Source organism: Triticum urartu, chromosome 2A, assembly GCF_056163025.1.
Source record: "Triticum urartu cultivar PI428250 chromosome 2A, HENAU_Tu73, whole genome shotgun sequence".
NCBI lineage: Eukaryota > Viridiplantae > Streptophyta > Magnoliopsida > Poales > Poaceae > Triticum > Triticum urartu.
Window position 1 is genome coordinate 446,165,864 of NC_141874.1, and position 7,921 is coordinate 446,173,784.

A 7,921-nucleotide genomic window follows, 5' to 3' on the forward strand; every position below is an offset into this window, starting at 1 on the left:
AGTCCATAGGAAAACCAATACTATTAAAAGGGGATGAGGTGTTGCTTAATGGTCTTTCTGCTCAAGTGCTTAGTGACAGTACTCCAAAACCCTCAACCACCTTCTCATTCCAAATATGTCCGGAACCTACATTCCAACTCGGCCCCACTGAAATTCCCAATCCGGAGCCACCGAGTTCATCCAGACTTAGCCACTGCGAAAACCCTAACAAATCGGATCCACCGATACGGATCTCGGTCTCACCGAGATGGCCTTGCCAACTCTCTGTAATCTTTTGCATTTATTTTTGTCTCACCGAGTTTTGCAAATCAGTCACATCGAGATGGCTTGCCAACTCTCTGTTGCCTTATTGCTTCACTTTGGTCCAACTGAGTTGATGCAATCGGTGCCACCGAGATGAGGTTTGTCCCAAGCCATTGCACTTTGGTCCATCCGAGTTGTTCCAGTCAGTCCCACCGAGATTCATAATGTTCATATCTTTTACACAGTTCGGTGCTACCGAGATTTCTATTTTGGTGCCACCGAGTTGGGTCAAAAGTGTGTAACGGTTGGATTTTGTGTGGAGGCTATTTATACCCCTCCACCCCTTCCTTCTCAGGAAGAGAGCCATCAGAACATGCCTCCACTCATATCATTCATTGTCTGAGAGAGAACCACCTACTCATGTGTTGAGATCAAGAGATTCCATTCCTACCATTTGAACCTTGATTTCTAGCCTTTCCCAAGTTGCTTTACACTCAAATCCTTCTTCCACCATAGCCAAATCTATGAGGAGTTATTGAGTGTTGGGAAGACTATAATTTGAATCACAAGAGCAAGGAGTTCATCAACAACACACCATCTATTACCTTTTGGAGAGTGGTGTCTTCTGGATTGGTTAGGTGTCGCTTGGGAGCCTCCGACATGATGTGGAGTTGAACCAAGAAGTTTGTAAGGGCAAGGAGATCACCTACTTCATGAAGATCTACCTGAGTGAGGCTAGTCCTTCATGGACGTAAGCCATGGTGGGATAGACAAGGTTGCTTCTTTGTGGACCCTTCGTGGGTGGACCCCTCCGTGGACTCGCGCAGCCATTACCCTTCGTGGGTTGAAGTCTCCATCAACGTGGACGTACGATAGCACCACCTATCAAAACCATGACAAAAATCACCATGTCTCCATTGCGTTTGCTTTCTCCAATCCCTCCCCTCTACTTACATGTGCAATGTTTTACTTTCCACAGCTATACTCTTTAGACTTGCATGTGTAGGGTGTTACTTGGCTTGTCATAATTGCTAAAATCTGCCTACAACTAAAATTGGGAAAAGATTAGGTTTTTATGGGTCAAGTAGTCTAATGACCCCCTCTCTAGACATACTTTTGATCCTACAGAGGCTTCAGGAGAGAGTGACGCATCCGAGGGAGGTGGAGTTGGTCGTCGAGGAGCTCGGGTTCGAGTGGGTCTTCATGCATGGCAGAGGTGAGCTACGGGTGGAAGAGGGATTTCTCCCATGGGTCATATCCGGTAGAATTGATGTCAGGAGGGGATCCGCGCGAGCTCCAGGAGGCGATTGGTGAAGAAAGTTTTGGTGGGGAGGCCGTGGTCACGTCAGAATTAACATGACAGTGGCGGCGGCCGTAGTTATCGGAATCGGGGAAGATGATAACCCACAAGTATAGGGGATCGCAACAGTTTTCGAGGGTAGAGTATTCAACCCAAATTTATTGATTCGACACAAGGGGAGCCAAAGAATATTCTCAAGTATTAGCAGCTGAGTTGTCAATTCAACCACACCTGGATAACTTAATATGTACAGCAAAGTGTTTAGTAGCAAAGTAATATGATAGTAGTGGTAACAGTAGCAAAACATAATGATAGCAAAAGTAATGTTTTTGGTATTTTGTAGTGATGATAGCAACAGCAACGGAAAAGTAAATAAGCGAAGAACAATATACTCGTAGGCAATGGATCAGTGATAGAGAATTATGCCGGATGCGGTTCATCATGTAACCGTCATAACCTAGGGTGACACAGAACTAGCTGCAATTCATCAATGTAATGTAGGCATGTATTCTGAATATAGTCATACGTGCTTATGGAAAAGAACTTGCATGACATCTTTTTTCCTACCCTCCCGTGGCAGCGGGGTCCTAATGGAAACTAAGGGATATTAAGGCCTCCTTTTAATAGAGTACCGGACCAAAGAATTAACACATAGTGAATACATGAACTCCTCAAAGTACGGTCATCACCGGGAGTGGTCCCGATTATTGTCACTTTGGGGTTGCCGGATCATAACACATAGTAGGTGACTATAGACTTGCAAGATAGGATCAAGAACTCTCATATATTGATGAAAACATAATAGGTTGAGATCTGAAATCATGGCACTCGGGCCCTAGTGACAAGCATTAAGCATAGCAAAGTCATAGCAACATCAATCTCAGAACATAGTGGATACTAGGGATCAAACCCTAACAAAACTAACTTGATTACATAATAAATCTCATCCAACCCATCACCGTCCAGCAAGCCTACGATGGAATTACTCACGCACGGCGGTGAGCATCATGAAATTGGTGATGGAGGATGGTTGATGATGACGATGGCGACGGATTCCCCTCTCCGGAGCCCCGAACAGACTCCAAATCAGCCCTCCCGAGAGGTTTTAGGGCTTGGCGGCGGCTCCGTATCATAAAACGCGATGAATCCTTCTCTCTGATTTTTTCCTCCCTGAAAGAAAATATATAGAGTTGGATTTGATGTCGGAGGAGCTCCAGGGGGCCCACGAGGTAGGGGGCGCGCCCCCACCCTCGTGGCTAGGGTGTGGGCCCCCTGGTCTTCATCTTTTGCAAGGATTATTTATTATTTCCAAATAGACATTCCGTGAAGTTTCAGGTCATTCCGAGAACTTTTGTTTCTGCACATAAATAACACCATGGCAATTCTGCTGAAAACAACGTCAGTCCGGGTTAGTTCCATTCAAATCATGCAAGTTAGAGTCCAAAACAAGGCAAAAAGTGTTTGGAGAAGTAGATAGGACGGAAACGTATCAACTCCCCCAAGCTTAAACCTTTGCTTGTCCTCAAGCAATTCAATTGATAAACTGAAAGTGATAAAGAAAAACTTTTACAAACTTTGTTTGCTCTTGTTGTTGTAAATATGTAAAGCCAGCATTCAAGTTTTCAGCAAAGATTATAAACTAACCATATTCACAATAATGCTTAGGTCTCATGTTTACTCATATCAGTGGCATAATCAACTAGCGAGCAATAATAATAAATCTCGGATGACAACACTTTCTCAAAACAATCACAATATGATATAACAAGATGGTATCTCGCTAGCCCTTTCTGAGACCACAAAACATAAATGCAGAGAACCTTTAAAGATCAAGGACTGACTAGACATTGTAATTCATGGTAAAAGAGATCCAGTCAAGTCATACTCAATGTAAATTAACAGTAATGAATGCAATGACAGTGGTGCTCTCCAACTGGTGCTTTTTAATAAGAGGATGATGACTCAACATGAAAGTAAATAGATAGGCCCTTCACAGAGGGAAGCAGGGATTTGTAGAGGTGCCAGAGCTCAATTTTGAAATAGAGGTGAATAATATTTTGAGCGGTATACTTTCATTGTCAACATAACAACCAAGAGATGGCGATATCTTCCATGCTACACACATTATAGGCGGTTCCCAAACAGAATGGTAAAGTTTATACTCCCCCTCCACCAACAAGCATTAATCCATGGCTTGCTCAAAACAACGAGTGCCTCCAACTAACAAGAGTCCCAGGGGGGTTTTGTTTGTAATTATTTTGATTTAGTTTGCATAAAGCATGGGACTGGGCATCCCGGTGACCAGCCACTTTCTCGTGAGTGAGGAGCGGAGTCCACTCCTCTTGAGAATAACCCGCCTAACATGGAAGATACAGACATCCCTAGTTGATACATGAGCTATTCGAGCATACAAAACATGATATTTATTTGAAGGTTTAGAGTTTGGAACATACAAATTTATTTGGAAAGGCATGTAGATACCATATATAGGTAGGTATGGTGGACTCATATGGAATAACTTTGGGGTTTATGGAGTTAGATGCACAAGCAGTATTCCTGGTTAGTGCAGGTGAAGGCTAGCAAAAGACTGGGAAGCGACCATCTAGAGAGCGACAACAGTCATGAACATGCATTAAAATTTATCAACACCGAATTCAAGCATGAGTGGGATATAATCCACCATGAACATAAATATCGTGAAGGCTATGTTGATTTTGTTTCAACTACATGCGTGAACATGTGCCAAGTCAAGTCACTTAAATCATTCAGAGGAGGATACCACCCTATCATACCACATCACAACCATTTTAATAGCATGTTGGCACGCAGGGTAAACCATTATAAGCTCCTAGCTAATCAAGCATGGCACAAGAAACTATGATCTCTAGTTGTCATTGCAAACATGTTTATTCATAATAGGCTGAATCAGGAACGACGAACTAATCATATTTACAAAAACAAGAGAGGTCGAGTTCATACCAGATTTTCTCATCTCAGTCAGTCCATCATATATCGTCATAATTGCCTTTCACTTGCACGACCAAACGATGTGGATAATAATAATAGTGCACGTGCATTGGACTAAGCTGGAATCTGCAAGCATAAAATAAACAGGAGAAGACAAGGCAATATGGGCTCTTTTGTCAGATCAACAATAATGCATATAAGAGCCACTTCAACAATTTAATTATGGTTTTCTCCTATCGACCCCCAAAGAAAAGAAAAAAAATAAAACTATTTACACGGGAGAGCTCCCAACAAGCAAAAGAAGAATATGAAATCTTTTTGGGTTTTCTTTTTAATTACTACTACAAGCATGGAATTAAAACTAGCTAAAAGCTACAACTATTTTTTTTGTTTTTCTTAAGGATTATTAAACACACAAGAAGAAAGCATAAAAAGGAAATAAAGTAGCATGGATATTACAATGAAAAATTATGAGCACCGACATCTAGCAATGAGTGTGTGAGCATGAATGTAATGTCGGTGAGAAATACGTACTCCCCCAAGCTTAGGCTTTTGGCCTAAGTTGGTCTATGGCCACGGTTGGCCTGGTGGATATCCATAGTAATAGTTGGGGTCGTACTGAGATGCAGCGGCTATCGCCTCCTGAGCTGCAGCATGGCGACGAGCGGCCTCCGCCCTCCTCTCGTACTCATCTGCCTCCTCTCTGGTAATAACATATCTTCCTTTTGCCTGATAATCAAAGAAGGCAGGAGCAGGGAGAGTAATACGGACAGCACAATGTCTGTCAAAGATTAAGCGATACTAGAGAGGTGATTCATTCCTCTCGACAAACTGGTGGTGAACCATAGCATTGAAGTCTAGGTAAGCAGGAGGCAATTCAATATCATCATTACGTTTGGTTACACCAAGGAAGTCAGCTAAGCGGGTTGCATAAATTCCACCAAAGAAATCTCCATTAAATCTATTAAGATGCAACCTACGTGCAACAATGGCTCCCAAATTATAAGATTTATCTCCTAACACCGAACTCCTAAGAATACTGAGGTCAGGGACACACATGTGACATGCCTCATCTTTACCATTAATGCATCTACCTATGAAGAGAGCAAAATAATGTATAGCAGGAAAGTGAATGCTCCCTATGGTAGCTTGTGTTATATCTCTAGATTCCCTCACAGTTATACTAGCAAGAAAATCTCTAAATTCAGATTTGCGGGGTTCACTAGCACTACCCCATTGTGGAAGTTTGCAAGCAGTGGTAAAATCCTCTAAGTCCATAGTGTAAGAATTTTCATAAAGATCAAACAGGACAGTTTGAGAATTACGTGAAGATGAAAATTCAAACCTCCTCACAAAGGAACTAGTGAGATAGTGGTACTGGCGGCATTTTTCTTCCTCAAAGCTCACAAGATTAGCGTTACGCAAATATGCGTTAAATTCTTCCTTAATTCCCGCTTGATCCATGAAATCCTCTGAAGGCCATTCACAGGGCCGCACTAGAGCGTCCCTTGGTGGCTCATCATCAGCATCACGCATTGCAAGCCTGGGCTCTTGCTTCCTTGAAGAGCCACCTTGGTACATTTCCCTAAACATATTTCTTCCTCTGAATTTTTTTTGAAATTTTTAGTAACTTCAAATAAAACTGAGCCAAGCTCAACAAAACTAATAGCAACAACTCCTACAAGTGCATAGAGCCAATATCATGCATTAGAACTACTTGGGACCATATAAATTTGACATACAAGCTCAAGAACAGGGTCACCTAGGCAGCATAAATTTGCAATGAATAAAGAACTAGAACAAAAACTAATTGGACCAATGGAGGAGTCACATACCAAGGAACAATCTCCCCAAGCAGTTTTGTGAGAGGTGCTTTGAGCAAGGAGATCGAAAATCGCAGCAAAATGAGCTAGAACTCGTGCTTGAGCTGGATATTGGTGTTTGTGGGAGGAAGAAGAAGTGTGTGGGAGCAGGAATAAGTGGAGGAGGGCCACCATGGGCCCACGAGGCAGGGGGCGCGCCCTCCACCCTTGTGGCCAGGTGGATGCCCCCCTGTTGTGTTCTCAGTGCCAGATATTCTCAAATATTCCGGAAAAAATCATATTTAAATTTCAGGGCATTTGGAGAACTTTTATTTTCGGGGTATTTTTATATTGCACGGATAAATCAGATAATAGACGGGAAATACTTATTTTTATTTTATTTAATATAAATAACAGAAAGTAAAAGGAGGGTACAGAAGGTTGTGCCTTCTAGTTTCATCCATCTCATGCTCATCAAAAGGAATCCACTAACAAGGTTGATCAAGTCTTGTTAACGAACTCATTCCGAATAACATGGAATCGGAGAAATTTCGAATAACACTATGTTACCTCAACGAGGATATGCACGTCCCCAATATCATATTTCTTTTTGATAGTAGGAAGAGGAAATTCAAAACCTCCAAAAATAATCGATGGAATTTTTCCAATAGAATTGATACTATGAACTTGAGGTTGTTTCCTCGGAAAGTGTACCGTATGCTCATTACCATTGACATGAAAAGTGACATTGCCTTTAGTGCAATCAATAGCAACTCCTGCAGTATTAAAAAAGGGTCTTCCAACAATAATAGACATACCATCGTCCTCGGGAATATCAAGAATAACAAAGTCCGTTAAAATTGTAATGTTTGCAACTACAACAGGCACATCCTCACAAATACCGACATGTATAGCAGTTGATTTATTAGCCATTTGCAAAGATATTTCAGTAGGTGTCAACTTATTCAAATCAAATCTACGATATAAAGAGAGAGGCATAACACTAACACCGGCTCCAAGATCACATAAAGCAGTTTTAACATAGTTTCTTTTAATGGAGCATGGTATAGTTGGTACTCCGGGATCTCCTAGTTTCTTAGGTATTCCACCTTTAAAAGTATAATTAGCAAGCATGGTGGAAATTTCAGCTTCCGGTATCTTTTTTTATTAGTAACAATATCTTTCATGTACTTAGCATAAGGATTCATTTTAAGCATATCAGTTAATCGCATACGCAAAAAGATAGGCCTAATCATTTCAGCAAAGCGCTCAAAATCCTCATCATCCTTTTTCTTGGATGGTTTGGGAGGAAAAGGCATGAGTTTTTGAACCCAAGGCTCTCTTTCCTTACCGTGTTTCCTAGCAACAAAGTCTTTCTTATCATAACGTTGATTCTTTGATTGTGGGTTATCAAGATCAACAACAGTTTCAATTTCTATATCATTATCATTACTAGGTTGAGCATCATCATGAATATTATCATTAACATTATCACTAGTTTCAGGTTCATTACCAGATTGTGTTTCAGCATCAGAAATAGAAATATCATTTGGATTCTCAGGTGTTTCAGCAATAGGTTCACTAGAAGCATGCAAAGTCCTATCATTTT